The 18838-nt window shown below is 31.6% G+C and overlaps 1 protein-coding gene across 1 annotated transcript in view; it reads right to left on the reverse strand.

The window, feature by feature from the left end:
• The window catches only part of LOC114331856 (protein tincar), an 841442-nt gene that overhangs the window by 260241 nt on the left and 562363 nt on the right, over positions 1–18838 (reverse strand). The gene's annotated exons all lie outside the window — the stretch shown is intronic.

Genomic DNA, 18838 nt, shown 5'->3' on the forward strand with positions numbered 1-18838 from the left:
AAAAAGTTGATTAATAGCAAGCTGAAAATTTGTTAATAGCTTAAGGGTGTCTAGTCGGACAAACTTTGATATATGGGAACACTGGAACAGGGGAAGTTTTAATTGTGGAACAGGTTAAAAATTTGGAACGGTCAGACCACGAAAACGGCACATGTATTTTGTCCGACAGAACAGACTTAAACTCTCCGAACAGATATTAAACTCTCATGCAAAAATCAGACTGCTATTTATCACCAAATGGGCGTTTTAATGAGTGGAACATGTAGAATATGTCAAATGACAGGAATTATGACAGGTGATAACTAGCAGTCTGATTTTTGCATGAGAGTTTAATCTCTGTTCGGAGAGTTTAAATTTATTCTGTCGGACAAAATAAATGTGCCGTTTTCGGGGTCTGACCGTTCCAAATTTTTAACCTGTTCCACAATTAAAACTGCCCCTGTTCCAGTGTTCCCATATATCAAAGTTTATCCGACTAGACACCCTTAAGCTATTAACAAATTTTCAGCTTGCTATTATTCAACTTTTTTTTCATACGCGGGATCCAGACCTAAAATGTTTAAACTCTCACGAGGCTGGTGGGTGGCTGTTTAATATTTAATTTAAGCAAAAAACAATATTTATCTGCCAATTAAACATTTTTTCCTGTTTTCTGATAACAGTAAAATGAATTTTGAATTAAATAAATTACACACATTCTTCTTTTTGTCAATAAATTTAATTAAAAAAATTTTTTTTAGGCGCCCTGTATAAAAAATTATGTTAATGTTTATATTACTGAATAGAGAATTGAATTACCTTTCAAATGAGCTATCACACGATCCCTATTTTCATTTAAAAAAATCAACGATGACGTCATCACGCCCAGATGGATGACGTCACTAGTATAATATATATGTCAAAAAGTCGTAATTTAAAAATAAAAATTGACCTTTTCAGTATTTTTTTCCAAAATCGTCCGTTCTCGAGAAAATGAATTTATTCCAACCTTTACGTGCTCACTGTATAGGTATACCAGGGAAAAAAGCAAAAAATGCCCTGTTCGGGACTGTAACAAATCCAGGTTAAAGTCTAATCTCAGTCAAATCTGAATATTTGTTTAGTTATAGGCTTATATAAAGAAAATATATTTTTACTCCGAGATTTCGACGTCATTTTTAATTATTAACAATTTAGTGTAAAAAATGACATTTTTCGAGTTTTTGCTTCCTATTAAAAAGCTTAATAAAGTAGGTAAAATCGCAAAACTTTATCTTTTGAAACAAAAAATTATATAAGTAACAACAACAATAGCTTTAAAATCACGATTGCTTAAAGTTTGTAAAATTAATTTGTTGCTTCGGGAACAAAATAAGTCAAACTCGTTAATAGTTAATAACAATTGTAAAAGGTCAACCTAGATATTTGTTATTGTACCCAAAGTTGGGTATTGTGGTTCCTAACAAACCCTTAAAAGTGCAGACCGATCCATCAATTAGTTTAAATTTATTCTATTTGTTTATCCCAGAGACCTCTTTTGCAATAATATTAGTCACAATTTTATAACCAAAAATTATAGTCCACAGTACATCGTCCTTTTTGGAAGATGATTACAAAAGGCTTTATTTGAGCGAGTCTACCACTTTCTGAAAAATTTCAGAGTGCAGGTTGGACGCGTTTGACAGGTTGACACCCGCAAGATGTCACTCTAGCGCGGTAGTTTTGTTATTATAAAACTCCTAATTTTCAATTGAAGTAAGTACTTAGGTATATTTATTTATTAAAGATTGTCGATCCCTTTTCTGGCAAATTTATAGCCGCGTTTTGTTAATCCGACAACGTAAATGTTAATGACGCGGGACGCGGAAACGCGTCCCACCTGCACTCTGAAATTTTTCAGAAAGTGGTAGACTCGCTCAAACGAAGCATAGTTAAAACCATTTTTAAGACTTTTGTAATCACTTTCCAAAAATGACGATGTACACAATGTACAGTGGACTATTGTTTTGTAAAATAATGTTATTTTTAACGTATAAACAACTGGAATAAAAAACCGGTTAACGCCGTAAAAATGAGTGGCGCATACAATATTCCAGCTACAAAAGAACTGATATGAATATTACGTGGCGTGAAAATGTATTTTCATTTTGATGGAAAATAAAATTCTAGTTTTGTTTTAAAATATGTTTCTATATTATTTGCTAAAGAAGTAAAACGCGCCACAAAAGAGTAACTTTGATAGGGTTTGTATTTTGAAGTTCTTTTGTGGCGCATTTTACTTCAAAATTAGCAAATATTATGGAAACACCTTTTAAAATAAAACTAAAATTTTATTTTCCATTAAAATGAAAATACCATTTCGCGCCACGTAATATTCATATCAGTTCTTCTGTAGCTGGAATATTGTATGCGCCACTCATTTTTACGGCGTTTATCGGTTTTTTATTCTTGTATCAGGAGTTTTTCAAAGTTATTTATAAATTAAATGTATGAAGTTGAATGTAATGTTTCTCGATTCCACGTTAAGCGTTATAAATGGTAGCCTTTCTAGCATTATCTCTCAAATGATCTAGGGTCCATCGAATGTACACTAGATTTTTTTTCTATTCGAAATAAATTGAAAAAAAAATATTCGGATGGCCGGTACATAAACTCGGATTGCCCTATCAAATTTACCGTCGTAACAACTATAACTGCATAAAGCATTTCGGCGATAATGGTCAAATGGATTATACTATAAAGCTTGATAACTTCGAAACGGCTTAACAGATTTTGATCACTAAGCATGAGTTTAAAACGTATTAACAAGTAGTATCTGATGCATCCAAGGTCAAGTATGATAACTGAAGGTATTGCAGGAATTATTAAGCTTGAAAAACGGTTTTTCCCATACTAAATAGATTTGATCACACTTATAAAGCCTATAACTTAAAAATTCGAATTTTGCCAAATATGATGTATACACCGTTAAAAGCGTCTAGAGTCCTCCTACAAACGCTTAGTTATTGGCGCAATTCGTAGCTTGAAATTTTGAGTAATGGTCGATAAACCAAAATTTTTAAAGTTTAGTTTTTCAGGTTTTCGGCTATACTGAGCCGTGTATATGTCTGATCCTAACCGCTTAGGCACCATTTGAAAGCTTAATTCGACGCTATTGATTTGGTGTATTTGCGGTTGTCCTGTCTCTCCTTGAACCTAAGATATATACCCCAAAAAATATGCCGTTTTGTACCTACGGTGGTCGAAACCTACCTATGGGTGGTCAAAAGTCACAAACTACACCGGTTCTGAATCGGCCGGACCCCTCTCTTAAAACACAGAAAAAAAAATCAGATCTTTGTAACTTTTCCACGCACATACATACATACACGCATACATTTTCCCCTTTTTAAATAATAGAAATTACATAAAATTTCTGAGCTCGGTAACTTTTGAATGGTATAACCGATTTTTAAAATTAAACATGCGTTGGAAATGTACTGATCAGTACTATGAGAAGCCGCGAAGGTAGGACTTAAGTTTTCGAAATTTTTGGGAGTTTTGGGGACGAGAACGAAAGACAGGCCCTAAATGGGAAGGGCCGTAAAATCCACACCCTTGGACCAGAATAGATGGTTGACATATGAATGGGCGAGTCTCTTGCTATACTTTAAGATGGGATTTAGCATAATTTCCAATTCAGTCAGATTTAGAAAATCGAAAATTTCGTGTATATAAATATAGTGTCGCATGTACGGGGGTTGTCGTTCTCTGGGATTACAAGAGATTATAAGTTATTGTTTCTCGTAGATGAATTATTTTTTAATTATGTATTTAAAAAGCTGAAAATTTTACAAGAATTTAAACAAAAAGAGAAAGTTTTTCTAGTCTAGAATGATAATGTAAAAATTGGGGAAAATAATACTCATTGTCTTATAACTAGGATGAACGAGAACAGACTAGTAAACAAGGTAACAGATGCCAAAACACAGGAGAAAAGAAGAAGAGGCAGACCTAGAAATGGGTGGATGGAACAAATAGAGGAAATCGGGACAAAGAGGGGGGAAACAGTGCAACAGATGAAGGAAGGCTTGGAAGAAATGTGTAAAAGATGGATAGGTGATACCAAAGGCCGACGCTCTTATAGGGCAAAAGGACAACGAGAAGAAGAAGAAGACAGCATTGTCTGTGGGTGTTAAAAATGAGGCTGAAATAAAAATAAGTTAGACTATGTTAAGGGGGAACTAAAAACTCAAGCGTTCAAAAATTTAGTGACTTCAAAATACTGTAAGTTTCTTTATCTCCAGTTCTATGTTGATAGATTTTGATATATTTTTAATTTGTATGTAATTTTTGCATATATTACAAATATGCAATTTTTTAATAATATTAATAAACAAACAGTGCAATTTGTTTAAATAGTTACAAAAATATAATTTTCCCAAAAAATTCTAATTATTTATTTTTAAAATATGATACTGTATAATAAAACTGTATGTATTTATTTTTAAAATAAAACTAATTACCTACTTTTTTATTAAAAATAATAAAAAATATATTTAATATAATACAAAAAAAAAAGAATAAAAAAATAATTTCTACTGTGTATTTAATCGTCCCAGAATAACTCATTTATTTAAAAGATTATTAAAAAAATAAGCTTTAGAATTGTGCGGTAAAGGTAAAATCGATTTTTACTTCCATAGCTTGTTCGGAAGCTGTAGATTCGGCATAAAACTTCTTCTAGATTTCTTTTCTCCTTCTAGAAGGTACATATAAAGATTATAGAGCGAAGAAGTATGAAGGATATAACTTTCGGATTAGCTGAGTTTTATAAATTTACTTCTTATGTTGCGTAACATACATATTCGTTGTCGCGATAATCCAAATCAATCGAATATTCATGTAATAGACTGTATGAATATTTTTAAGGTTATCTAAAAGTGCTAAAATAAAATTACCTATTATACTAATCCTTCTTTTCAGTAACCCAGTACGTTCAAAAAATTCCGCTCGTGACTTTTGCAGAAATTGTCGATAGCAGCGTTTAATCACTTACTGCAAGAATTTTAGGGGAAGCAGGAACTTTTTCAGTTAGAGATAGAAGATAGCGCAAAAGAGATAAAAGGAGAGATCGGCCTGGTCTTTAAAATCCTATTTAGATAAGAGGAACGATGATGAAGGAAATGAAAGGCAGTGAATATTTAAATTGGGAAAATGACTTTCCACAGGGTGTTTGTAGATTAACAGCTAAAATCAAAATTTTGAATGTGTTTTGAATGAATAAAAACAATTGATTTTCTTGGTGTGAAATTTTACTTACAAATTTAAAAAAAGCAAGTACGATTCTTTATTTTTCGATGTGGGATACACGATTCGAATTTGCGATATTTTCTTTTTCATAAATATCTATTTAAAAGTTTACAACAATGCTAAATTAATTTCTATTCGATCAAGAATCCAGAATATTCTCCATTGTTAATTTCACAGTAATTTGTAATTTTCTAAACGATGGTAGAATATATCTATTACATTCATTCATGTTTCCTTAGAAATTGATATGGATTCATCGATAATATTCTTTGCATTAGCTCTACAGCACTTGCTGGTTTAGTTTTATAAATTCTAGTTTCCAAGTATCCCCAATAAAAATATTCATCAGGATTCAAATCGGGTGAACGAGGAGGCTATTCAATACTACCTAATCTACCAATCCATCGTGCGGGAAATGTCTGATCTAAATAACATCGAAACTTTACAGCAAAATGAGCTGGACATCCTATATATGTAGATAGAGTGTGTTCCAACGAAAAGTTGACCCCTCCCCAAGAAACTCAGAAACCAAGAGTTTCTTCACAATTTAAAAAAACAGTCAATTTGAATTGGAAGGGGGACAAATTTTCATGCAAAATTCATGCCCTCAAATGTAACCCCCTACTGCCCCCCCCCCGTTTTTTTAAATAGCAAGTGTACTCGAGTTACACATCATTTGAAATGTATTTTTTTCTGCACACGACCCTGTATTTTTTTTTAATTTGCGGAATAACTTTAAAGACCATTTTTAATTTAACTAATTTATAATACATTTGTTAAGAGGAATCAGTAGCGATCATCAGGTAGCGAAAACGCGTTCCAAGATTGCGGCTGTAATTTTGAATATTTTTTCGAGATATTTGGCACACGTATTCGTAATATAATAAATAATGGCGGTACAGAGCCCAATTTGAAAAATATATTAATATGTGGAAATTACTCTGTAACTAAATACAATATTAAAAAAACGAGCTTGTACCGCCATTAAGAAGAACAAAAAATACACTTTCTTCAAATAAACTTTTTTATCCGATGCCTAGATTTTGTGTCATTTTGGAACTACTAATGAAATAAAAAATTTTAGTAGTTCCAAAATGACACAAAATCTAGGCATCGGATAGAAAATTTTATTTGAAGAAAGTGTATTTTTTTGTTCTTCTTAATGGCGGTACAGGCTCGTTTTTTAATATTGTATTTAATTACAGAGTAATTTCCACATATTCTTTATTATATTACAAATACGTGTGTCAAATATCTCGAACAAATATTCAAAATTACAGCCGCAATCTTGGAACGCGTTTTTGCTACCTGTTGCTCGCTATTGTTTCCTCTTAAGAAACCAAATATTCTTTCACAGAACTTTTCCAATTTGTCAAATTTCGAGAAATATGATAATTAGTTATTTTCTACCAAAAAGTCCAAAATTACCTGTAAACTTATTAAGTATATTAAAAAACATAGAGTGTCATGCCGAGAAAAAAATTTCCTTTTAAATGATGTGCCACTCGATCACACTTGCTATTTAAAAAAAAAGTGGGGGTTGATGTGGGGCACTAGGGGGTTACATTTAAGGGCATGAATTTTGTACGAAAATTCGTCATCCTCTCATTATAAATGGACGTGTTTTTTTTTAATTTGAAGAAGCTCTTGGTTGTTTCTGAGTTTCTGTGGGGGGGTAAAATTTTCGTTGGAATAAATATAATATATAAATATATAAAATATGTATATCAAGTGTTACATATGGTTGAACTCGTACTGAACTAAGGAGTCCAATAATAATACCTACAATAAACAGGGTGTGATATTTAAAAAACCAAAGTAAATATGGCAACATTGCAAGTGTCAAATTTGAAATCTCAATAATGCAGAACAGGCTTATCCAATTTTTTGTACAGTTCGGACCATCCATTTAAGAGATAATTAGGGGTCATTCCATTTCAAATCACTCAATTTTGGAGCAAAAAAAAATTTTGGACCTTCGATTTGTCTGAAAATTGGTATATAGCTTCTGCGGTACGTAAAAATAAGATAATTAAGGTCAAAAAATCTTCTTCTTCTTTTTTTCTCAAAATGTTATTTTATGCCATTTTACAGTGATTTGGTGTTTATTTATACAAATTTGCATTTTCTATCGTAAAGTATCAATGGAAAACATAATATTTTAATATAAGGGACTCAAAAATGTCATTATATGGCATTATAACAAGTTACTTTGATTCAAAACAAGCTTTTGATCACATTTTATAGTGTAGAAAACGTTAAAATACCGTTTTTTACATTTTTCTCTATTCCCAAAATACGTCATAATCGATTTGCCTGAAAATTTGAACAAAGATAGACAAAACATAGGACATTAAGTGGTGAGAAGGATTTGAATTATGTTACAATACCAAAAAAGTTACATGCAATATTATAGTCAAAAATGTAGGCGTCTACTGTAAGTACAATTAACTCGAAAATATCGACCTCACGACAAAAATTGTTAAAAAAAAATTGTAATAATTGTAAATACGATTTATTTGGAACAATTTCAGTTCCTACCATTTTTGTTGAAAAGTTAAAAATGGCGGAGATATTGAGCAACACAGGTTCTCCTTTAAAATCAAGATGGCGGCTAACTTAACGGAGGAATTCATTCATGATTTTAAATTTAGGCTACTATTGACTCCCCTAAAGATCAGAAAAATAAAATTTTGGGCAGCTCGGCATTCAAGGTCAAATGCTATCCCGAGTGGACTAATATATACTTTTGAGTCTGATATTACTGCATGTAACTTTTTTGGTATTGTAATATAATTCAAATTCTTCTAATCGCTAAAAGTCCTATCTTTTGGCTATCTGTGGGCAAATTTTCAGCCAAATCGATGATGATGTATTTTGGGAATGGAGGAAAATGTAAAAAACGGTATTTTAACGGTTTTTTTTCACTCTATAAAATTTGATCAAAAACTTGTTTTGATTCAAAATAACTTGTTATAATGCCATATAATGACATTTTTGAGTCCTTTCTATTAAAATATTGTTTTTCATTGATACTTTACGACAGAAAATGCAAATTTGTTTAAATAAACACCAAATCACTGTAAAATCGCATAAAATATCATTTTGAGAAAAAAAGGAGAAGATTTTTTGACCTTAATTATCTTATTTTTACGTACCGCAGAAGCTATATACCAATTTTCAGACAAATCGGAGGTCCAAAATTTTTTGCCTGAGTGATTTGACATGTAATGTACCTTAGACGTTTCGAGACTTTTGGTCCACTCTGTACCTATATATATATATATATATATATATATATATATATATATATATATATATATATATACAAATAAAATAGAGAATGTGGAAAAATCCCCTTACGAATAACTCACACATCCACTATTTCTGGCTGGGAAAAATTTTTCGAATAGAATCAAAGATCCAAACACCAGTTCTTAGAAATGTGTTTCGCCCTCTTCAACCTCCGTGGGCTCATCGGTAAAGATGAGAGGTTGAATATCTTTAGACACATTCCATCAAAAAACAACATCCGAGACATAGACATAACAGGAGCGTAAATCTACGTCCAACCTGAAAATGACAGTCTCAAGTTTTAATTCCCTAATTACTTTAGAGTAAGTAAGTAAGTATATATATATATATATATATATATATATATATATATATATATATATATATATCAACATTCCTCAGCAACGTTTTAAAAAATTTTATTGATATATTATTTACTATTGGCTATTATACGAGACAGGAGTTGGATAATATTCTCCAAGAGATGTCAAACTGTACTGAAATTATAGAATAGATACTAATTAGAGAACACAATTTGTTGTCTTAGCAACGCATAGGTTTAATATCAAATCCTAAGGTATGTTAAGATCGTTTGATTAGCATATTGCGTTTATAATAGCTTCATTAATTAATACAATACACAAACAATTATTAGTTAACGTTTTGAATAGTAATGCCAACCAGTCGTTTGATGCAAATATATATTTACGCAATGAAAACAAAATCAAATATGTATATTATGTCGCTTTATCGAAAGCGAGTATTGATATTTATTTATAAAGCTCAACAAGCCTTGAAGGCCTAGTGTTGTAATATTTAATTTTCCGTTACAGTAATTATTTATATTACAGGCTAAACACTTTTTTATCCAATTCTCAATATTACTTTTTTGTAAGTCTTCGTATACACTGTCCTATCATCTCTTTCTTGGCCTACCTTTACTTCTTTTTTGCACTGACCTTCGTGAAAGTACTATTTTTCGGCATTTTTTCTCATTCGTTTAATAGCCTAAATATCATTACCTGTGCTTTAAATGCTGTCGTTATATTTGCTGCGTTATATCTATAGTTCAAGTTCCTTATTAATAATTTTTCTCCAATGACCATCTACTTCCACACCTCAATATATTGCTCTTTGTATTTTCCTCTCCTGTCTTTGTAAAAGGTCTGTTTATGATTCTCTAAGCTACGATGTCTCGCATGCAAATGTAGCTGTAGGCCTAAAAACTGTTTTGTAGATTCTAATTTTGTTTCTCTTCAATCCTTCATATTTTTTGTTCCATTTTGCTATTCTTGCCTTTATCTCCTCCTCCTTATGTCCCTTTTTATCTAATTTTATATCCAGGTAAGTAAATTCTGAAACTCTTTTGAACATGTACTTGTTTTCAACTTCTGTCTCTCCTATTATCATGTATTTTGTCTTTTCCTTAATTATCCAAGCCCATTTTTTTACCTCTTAAATTGTTCATTCATATTAATTTGTACTTTTGTCTTACTTGTCGTTACTTGTCTGCGAGTGCTATACATTGATGGCCTTTTTTAAAGATTGTTTCCTGCATATCTATTTTGATTTTTCTGTTTCTTCTTCTTATGCAATCCATTAATGGATGTTCGCGATCACGTTTGACCATTTTTCTCTATCCCTTCCAGTATGTATTAGGTCTCCTATGTTTCTTAGTCCTGTTCAGTGTTCGACATTACGGAGCCATGACATTTTCTTCCTGCCCACTCCCCTTTTTCCTTCGATCTTTCTTTCAATTAAGGTTTGCAGAAACTGGTATCTTTCGTTTCTAATTAGGTGCCCCAGGTATGCCGTTTTTATATGTTTAATTGTGCATGGCAGTTGTCGTTCTGTACCAATTCTTCTCAGGATTTCTTCATTTGTTATTCGTGCGGTCCAGGGAACTTTAAGAATTCGTCGATAAATCCACATCTCAAATAATGATTTTTCTGATTATTCCTTCCAATATCAGATTAAATAGAGACGTTGATAGTGTCGTTGTCGTAATAGGCGAGCAGTTTAACGAGACCCCTAAAAAGACGCTTAGAAACGGAATATACCGACAAATTTTTTTTTGTATTTCTAGCGCACCAAGCCTTTTTTTTTCGATTCTATATATTTTTCAAAGTTCAAATGTATTTTTTTAATTCTTTTAAGTGGCCCAGAAATTGTTATTAACAAATAACTTTAACAGAAGAGTGTGACACTCGCAGACTGCCAACAGAAGTGAATACTTTCTTATAGATTCGATTGTATTCGAATTAATTTTATTCGTTTCTCAATTTGATTCTATTGAATTTTATTCATTTTACTTAATTTCATCTAATTTTATTTAATTTAATTATTTTTATCAAATTTTACTTATTTTTATTGAATTTTATTTAATTTTATTTATTTTTATTTGATATTATTTAATTTTGTTTAATTTAATTTAATTTCAGTCCATTTTATTTATTTTAATTTTGATTTAATTAGATATACTTTATTTAATTAGATATACTTAATTTTATATTATTCTATTTAATCTTATTCAGTTTAATGCATTTAAATTTATTTAATTTTAAATAAATACAATTATCACCTATAGGCTTGAAACTATCCCGAACTCAGTCGATAATAGAAAATTCTTAATCTATATCTAGTTTTACCATAAAAATGTGTTATTCTTTTTCTCATGAGCATCTTTCAGTGCGTCACAGTTTTTCGATTTATTTCTAACGCATTAAATTGTACGTGACAGAAAAAAGGCACGTCGGTGATTACAGACATTTATAACATTTATTCCAGTTGTCGATAGATGGCTCTATAATCGAAAAAAAATTATTTACTAATTATATAATACACTAAGCGTCAAAATTAACGCACCACCTTAAAAATGGGACATTTTTGAAGCCTCGTATTTTCTAAACCTGTTATCCGATTTTAGTGATTTTTTTAGTATCTTATAGCTTTATTCTTCAAGAATGTCCATGTAATAATATTGTTGCTAAACAGGTAAGTGTCATTGTATACCGGGTGTAACAATGATAGTGTGTTTTTTTCTCAAAGTTCGGAACACCCTGTGGAATATTCTAGAGTATATAAAATATTGAAATTAAAACTTAACTATAGCCTTAGACTTTCTTAACATTTTTCTTTTTGATTCATTCGCTTTTGTTGCGTAACAAAAAAGTAAGGTACTTTAACAACTAGCAACGTTCTTCATCAATACAGGGTGTTTCCTAATAAGTGCCACAAACTTTAAGGGAAAATTCTGTATGAAAAATAATGACCGTTTCCGAGATACGTGTTGATTTTTTTTCTTACAAACTGACCATTTATTTACTGCTCCAAAACCGGTTGAGATAGGCAAATGAAATTTGGTAGGTTTTAAGACGTAGTTATTGCGCATTTTTTGGCTACAATTAAGAATTTTATATTCACCATTGGCGTGCATACGGGTCATATTACTCGGTCATAATCCACGTATGTACGCCAATGGTGAATATAAAATTCTTAGTTGTATGCCAAAAAGTGCGTAATAACCACCTCTTAAAACTTACCAAATTTCATTTGCATATCTCAACCGGTTTTAGAGCAGTAAATAAATCGTCAGTTTGTAAGAAAAAATTCAACATCCCGTATCTCGGAAAGGAAGCATATGCGGGCATATGTTTATAAATCAAACGGTCATTATTTTTCATGCAGAATTACCCCTTAAAGTTTGTCGCACTTATTTAGAAACAACCTGTATTGATGAATAACGTTACTAGTTGTTAAAGTACCTAACTTTTTTTATTACGCAACGTAAGCGAATGAATAAAAAAGCAAAATGTTAAAAAACCCTAAGGCTACAGTCTAGTTTTAATTTCAATATTTTATATACGCTAGAATATTCCACAAAAAACACACTATTATTTTTACACCCGGTATACAATGACACTTAATTGTTTAGCAACAATATTATTACAGCGATATTCTTGAAGAATAAAGCTATAACGTACTAAAAAATCACTAAAATCGGACAACAGGTTTAGAAAATACGAGACTTCAAAAATGTCGAATTTTTAAGGTGGTGCGTTAATTTTGACGCTTAGTGTATATCTAAGAATATAGTCTGTACAATTTATAAGACTATACAAATCAAAGAAAATACCATTTTATAAATGCAATAAACACAATTGATTTGTTTTTATGCCAAATTGCAAATAAAATGTGACAACTGTCAGATTTAACTAAAATGTCATGTTAGACTAAATGTTATACATGTGTATTATCACGGACTTACCTTTTTTCTATCATTTGTGACGCACTGAAAAATGCTCATGAAAAGGACCATACACTATATTTTTCCGAATAACTTGCTAAATATCTATATTTAGCCAGTTATTCGTAATATACTAAGTAGAATCTATATTTAGTTCTGGTGTAAAATCATGAGCCCCACTATATTTTTTGAAAAAAATGAACAAATGACCCATATAGGGTTGAAACCACTCCTAAGTCAACCAATAATTTAAAATTAGGAATTTATGATTGAAACCTGAAAACAGTCAAACAATAGATAATTAGGGATCTGTACTAAGTGTACACAGGTTTTTTAAATGACGCCAAATACGATTTTAGTCCCGTTAAAATTCCATACCGAGCGATAACAAGTATTCAAGTATATTCAAATGGGAAATAAGCCACAATTTTACCTAAAAATGATTTTATTATTAAAATTCAACATATCAACAACATTCAAAACAACAAACACTTTGAGATCTATTCTATCTAACACTAAACCTAACAGTGAACAAGAAAGAATAAAGAATTGTATTTATAAAATACCTTGTGAATGCGAACAATTTTATATAGGTGAAACGTCAAGACCAATAGACGTTAGAGTAAATGAACATCAGTCTTATATAAAAAATAGAGAATTTGATAGATCTAAAATATGTCAACACGCATGGGATAATGAACATAGAGTTCAGTGGAGAGATTCAAGTATAGTCCTAAAAGAAGCAGATAGTAAAAAGAGAAAAATCAAAGAAGCGGCTCTAATTATGCTAAATGAAACCAATTGTGTCGCAAATTCCTCGGTAGAATGCAGTAGGATGTGGTTACCCATATTAAAGGAGGAAGTCAAAAGAAAGAAAATACCACAATTAGTAAATCAGTAACATATCGAGTTAGTACATATTTAGTATTTTAGTATTATTTAAAATTTAAAATATCAAGTCAGAATTTGGTATTAGTTTTGAGAGTAAACTAAATGTAAACCCAAATACTTACGATGTCGGGATAGTATCACGAGGTTTTTCCTGGTTTTCCCTCGTGATTTACTATGGAATCTCTAACGCGAGAATTTCAGTGCCACCGTTGCATTTGGTTGTCTTTTTAAAGACAGATTAAATGCTATGATTTTTTTGTGGCGGATATTCTTGAGTTGGGATTGATTTCATGTAATCGAATGAACTATCTTTTAGTAAAGTCGTCCCAGGAACGCAACTCATCAATATTGGCAATATCATTTTAAAGTCGTCTACTTTAAAATGAATAATACGTGTCTGAATTGCCGATATAAATGAGTCAGATTAAATAAATTATTAGAAGAATTTTTTACTAAGCAACAACATTTTTATTTATTTAGTATTATTTTGTATTTTGACAACGACACCCGACTTGGGCGTCGAAACGTTAATAAAATCATTTTTAGGTAAAATTGTGGCTTATTTCCCATTTGAATATACTTGATTATAAAAATGCCACAAGAAAATAGCTTCAGAACAACAACAAGTATTCATTTCAAAAAATAGTTTCCAGAATCGCTTGGAATAAAATATTTTATATGAAATGATAATAAATTATAAAATAAGACTTGATCAAAAAATTTGATTTGGTAAAAATTTAAAGCAATGCAAAGCTGTTCTAGATATAGCAAACTATTTAATAAAACTCAAAAAGCTCAATTATAAAAACTGATTACTCTATCAGAGAGGGTGTAATTAAATTACGAAGTTAAAATTGCGTTTTAATCACCAAAAGGGTTAGTTAAATAAGTTTAATGGTTTTCCGCAAACACGTTTTGTATTTTCCAATCATTATGGAGAACATAGAAACATTATGGAGAACGTGGTAGCGTGTATGTTTTCAATGTAAAGTGATTTGGATTTATTTATTTATACTATTGTTTTTACTAAATATATATCTAAATATTTGGAAAATGTCGTTTAAATGCATTTTATAAAGGGGGATATATTACAAGTGGATGCAAGAGGCACAAGATCGAAATAGATGGAAAATTATGAGGGAGATCTATGTCCAGCAGTGGACAAGCAAAGGTTGAATGATGATATATTACTCGCGAGAAACCAGAAATGCCTGCTTCTCTCTAAAATTAGTCTTGGTTCACAATACGACATATATATTTCGACTTCGTTAAGAATCGAGTGAATCAGAATGAAAGACAGTCTAAGAAAGAGAAAGGTAACCCATTGTAACGGTGAGTGCCATCGTTACGATAATATTATATTTATTCCTATAAGCCACCTAACAAGTATGCAACCAGTTATGCGTTCGTGCTTAGAACGGGTTACCTAAATTTGGGACCAAATACAATATAAGGTTGGTACTAGATTGGGGAAATTCTGGTCTCAGCGTGTGGCTGTACGGCTTCTGACGGAGGGGCATATCAAATCGCCAGCGGAGCGGATGGGCACTTGAATTTCCAATCTCGTTGGATGAACCCATAACTTCTTCCATGGACATTGTTTAAAGAATACTATTTTTTGGTTGAAATATTCGTTTATAGCAGAGCAGTTTACGTTGGAAGGAATTATTATTATTTTGTTTTGGATTTGTGGAGTGAAAAAGAAGAGTTTTGTTTCCAATATTTTTTTTTGAAAAGCAATGGGTATGTATGAAAACTATCACTTAGCTGTTTTTTATGTCTTTTCCCTGTTAAAAAAATAACCATCTAAATCATTTTTAATACCATATTTAGATTATATTAAAAGCATTGCTACTCTTCAATTATCACATTTTCAATTCTTAAATACTTCTAATCTACGTTTACAGGAACAAATTTGAATTCTTAGAATTACATTTTCACTCTCAAATAAGTTTGGAATCAATGATCATTTTCATTATCTCCTTTATATAAGTCCATATAGTAATCTTTGATTACAAAGATCCACATTTACTTGTCCAAATACTTTCTTATATTCGTTTAAAAAGGCTTTTTCCAGTCAAGGTCAATGAACTTCAAGCATGTACATCAAACTTCATTTTTTCCCTAGATTTTTTCTCTGTCAAGTTCTGATAAGGTGATCCACCTTTTTATAGTGACCCTGTTTCTTGGGTACTCAAGGAAAACCAGCTGATAGGTTTTTTTTCTATTCTTTTAGCCATGGAAGAAAGAAGATAAGATAGGAAATTAAGTCAACCAATACTTTAGTTTGCCTTTATGGAATGAAACATTATTTTGGGGAATTCTTTTGGATGTAAATTGGATGGGTTTTTTTTTGGTTCTTTGGAATAGCAGTTGAGTTTTTTTTTGATACTGGGAAAGTACCTCCTTGTCATACCTTCCTTTGGTTGAGGATCTCCCAAGGATTGAGGGAAAACGGAGGATACCTTATTTGGCGCTCCCACCATCAGCTTCACAGGGTTTGAAGAAGCAACACGCCTAAGTTGTAGCTACAGGTTTTTATAGTAAAAAAATTGCATGTCATTTGTTCTAATAATATTTTTCAATTACTATTTTTGTGTCAATAACTTAAAAATAAGCTCTCTAATAATAATATACCTTCAATTTTCATTAAAAATATAGTTAACATAGTAATATTCAACATTGTTCAACAAATTTAATCTTTTCCCAGTTCATATCCTTATTTACAATAGTTGGGGATTATGATTTATGACGATGTTGTGCACAATATCTAGCGTAGATTCTCTTATTTATTAATATTTATTCCATTTGTCAGGTATTGTAGTCAGGTTGTCACCTCCGATCAGATTCGGGATTGTCGGCCAATATTAATCCTCATTCATAGTCAGTTTGTATATACATAGGTAGATCAATAATTAACTGTCTTTGTAATAAATTCAATACATTTTTTTTTCTTACTGTAAAAGCTGCGTTGCAGACAGGAGCGTACTAGCCTAGTACGTCAGGAATTAGCTAGTTTGTATAAAATTGTATATAGGGGTTATAGGTATTTTTTTCATTAAATTTGTTGGTTGTACATATATGTTTTATTATCCTACCATTTTGAGTAGTATTAGTTAGGTACAGCAATATAGGTCACGTGGAGAAGAATTTATAAAATCCTTCCCTGGCGCTCAACACTACTTCTGAATATCTTCTGGGTCAGTAGTTCCTTTTTTTTTACATTTCTTTCCTTATTTTACTTTAGTTTCTTAACACTCTAGTACTTCATTAGGTACCGTCTTATTTCGGGCGTGCAAATACGGCCTGATCCTCTCCTGAGTCCACTTGATACAGTCTCTTAAATATCCAGCTAGCCTATTTCTGTAAAACTTAGTCATTTATTAAGCTACCCCATTCAAACAGAAAAATCATACGTTACAATTGGCGCCCAACGTGGAGCCCGATTTTCAGTAAGACAGTACCTTTCTTTATTTTGTTGCTTATTGTAAATTTTTCTAGTAAGTATCTTTCTGGTTCATTGTTGTATATTTTGTAATTATATAGAGATATTTTTTTTGATTCCTTTTGTACGTTATTTGGAAAATACACTAGTGCACTTGTATTGCTGTATTGGTACTATTTTAATTTATTTAAAATTATAATTGTAAATCTTGAGTAGGATAATATTTAAATAGGTATATTGGTTGACATTTCGGTCTGGTCGGTTTGGTGATACCTGGATATTTATTTTGAAAAATTTTGAAGGATTTATTTTTTTTTGATATCTAGGTACATTACTACTTTTGATTTAGGTGCAGCCACAATATACTACAGTTAGCTAAATTTTTGCTTACCATACCTATATATAACTTATAAAGTTTCATTTTTTTTATATACATTTTCGTTTAAACATTTACTTAAATTATTTTAAATATCTACCCCAAATATATATCTCGGTTATATTTGGTTTGTCGGTTTGTTAGGTCGTTAGTTTAACAGCTCGTCGGTTGAGCAGCTTGTTTAGTAGATTGTCGGTTAATTGGGTCGTTAGTTTGTTGGGGTGGGTTCGGTTTGTCGTTGTTGGGTTGGGTTTATTGTTACTAATTCTTTCCCTATCACCATGTGTACCTTTCAGCCAGAACATTTGTTAGTTAAGGAGTTAGATTATGAGCTGAGGATAAGGGAAATAGAGGTTGAAGAAGCCGCTAAATGTGATAGAAAACGCAGTCTATTGCGTGGTGCTCTTAAACAGGAGCAAGGAAATAGGAGTTTCCGTCAGATTTCAGCTGCAGCTATTCCTTTCCTGGAACAACAACAGGGAATAAATGAGACACTAGAGGATCTTACGCAAAAGATAAATAATTTTAGAGGGACTGTCCATGATAGCATGTATTCCAGATACATTTCACGTCTTGCTCATATCTCTGGTCGTGTCCACTTATTATGTTGTTCAGATAAGGAGCAACAACTTTACAAACGCTCTATGTCCATTAGGATTCTCAGTCTAGAAGGTGAACTCGATTCTCGAGTAAATCCTCTAGCCACGTCCACACCCGTTTCTTCAGTTCAAGCCTCTAATTCCTTGTTACATCCCAAGCCTGTGCAGGTACATAAGTGGGGAGTTTCGTTTTCTGGTGAAGGTCATTATGACCAAGTAATTTCATTTTTAGATAGGGTAGAATGTCTTCGTGTTTCGATGCGATGTCGGTGTGAGTGAGGAAGATCTCTTTTCGGCTTCTGCCGAATTATTTACAGGCCATGCTTTTACGTGGTTTATGAACAACCGTGGTAGCTTTACCACTTGGACTGGTTTGGCTCAGAAACTAAAATCCGATTTTCTGCCTTATTCTTTCCAAACTGATCTCTTAGACGAGATCAAGAACCGCAAGCAGAAACCTGGAGAATCAGTGACTATGTTTATTAACACCATGTTGGGTATGTGTAGTCGTTTAGATACTCCTTTAACAGATCATGCAAAAATAAAGATAATTTTAAAATGTTTGTTACCCTTTTACCATGCCCAATTGGCACTGGTTGATATAGCCACTATCGAAGACCTGACAGATAAGTGTAAACGGTTAGAGGAAACTCTATCCTGGTCTTTTCATCCCCCTACAACATCTAATTCTGGTGCTGGATTTAACTCTCACTCCT

Source organism: Diabrotica virgifera, chromosome 2 (assembly GCF_917563875.1).
Source record: "Diabrotica virgifera virgifera chromosome 2, PGI_DIABVI_V3a".
Lineage (NCBI taxonomy): Eukaryota > Metazoa > Arthropoda > Insecta > Coleoptera > Chrysomelidae > Diabrotica > Diabrotica virgifera.